This window comes from Oratosquilla oratoria, chromosome 6, assembly GCF_046742065.1.
Source record: "Oratosquilla oratoria isolate Oo_2021 chromosome 6, ASM4674206v1, whole genome shotgun sequence".
Taxonomy (NCBI): Eukaryota; Metazoa; Arthropoda; class Malacostraca; order Stomatopoda; family Squillidae; genus Oratosquilla; species Oratosquilla oratoria.
The window spans coordinates 48,358,752-48,359,821 of record NC_134782.1 but is presented as its reverse complement, the minus strand read 5'-3'; positions in this window follow the sequence as shown (position 1 = coordinate 48,359,821).

The following is a 1,070-nucleotide window of genomic DNA, read 5'->3' as shown; positions in this document are numbered from 1 at the left end:
TTTAGGGATTAGCTTAATGACTATTCGAGGAAACGACGGGAGGATTTAGTTGATATTAAAGACACATCTAAAGCCATCACACTGCGCCACTTTCCCTCCAACAGTCGGAGCAGATTTACAACCAGCAGCTTTTGGGAAAGAATCTACTATGATGGAGGGAAAATAATGTTCCTCTAGGATATCAAATGACATTCTATGTAAATATTTGAGAAAACAAAATAGTTTACCTCAAGTGATTTTACGGAGGAAAAAGTGCTGGTGGTGGGTGGTACCGCCGATGAATTGGAGGTTGAAGGAAAATAGCCCAGTATGATAGAGCCTTGAGCCACAAATCTAACACCTTCATCCGGCTTATGCTAATGCTGAGCCACTCCATTTCGGTAAAGGGAAGACCTGGGCACAAGTAAAGCATCAATATCCATCGAGATCCACATTCATCTAAAATCTGTTTTGCAAACTCACCTAATAGATCAAAACTCTTTCATTTGAGGCAAATCACTGGAATTTTTTAGGGCCGATGTTAAGTTCACCTCCCCGCTTGGCCAGGGGTATCGGGAACCAACGCGACATAACCAGCAGCATGTCCCAGGAATCGAACTCAGAACCACCTGCTCATGAGTTCGATGCGGTATCCACTAGGCTACTGTATTCTGCAGTTAGATAAAGATATCCAGGGTACGTAAAATTCAGTTCTCTTAAGACGTACTGTCGAATGCTGAAAGCCTTCATCACGACGACGCAGCCCTTCCTCGAATGAATACAACTCTAATCATTACTTTACGAAGATACTCTCATATTCCATGCCCAAATTTTACGGGCAAGATAGGCGAAGTGGAGCGCTAAGTAATTCACCGACTAATTTACTTTCCATTTAAGAAGTGTACCAGTTTGAATGGCGCAATTAAACATGCTGAGCTACGTAAATCACGTCATTCTTGTGGGATTTTTTCTTGCATCAGAATTTATGGTAAGCAGTTTCTATTGTTAAGAAGCCCGCCACCAGTACACTATTTTGCCATTGCTCGATGGTGGAGCTACTTTTCTTCCAATTAATAACCATGCCCGACTTT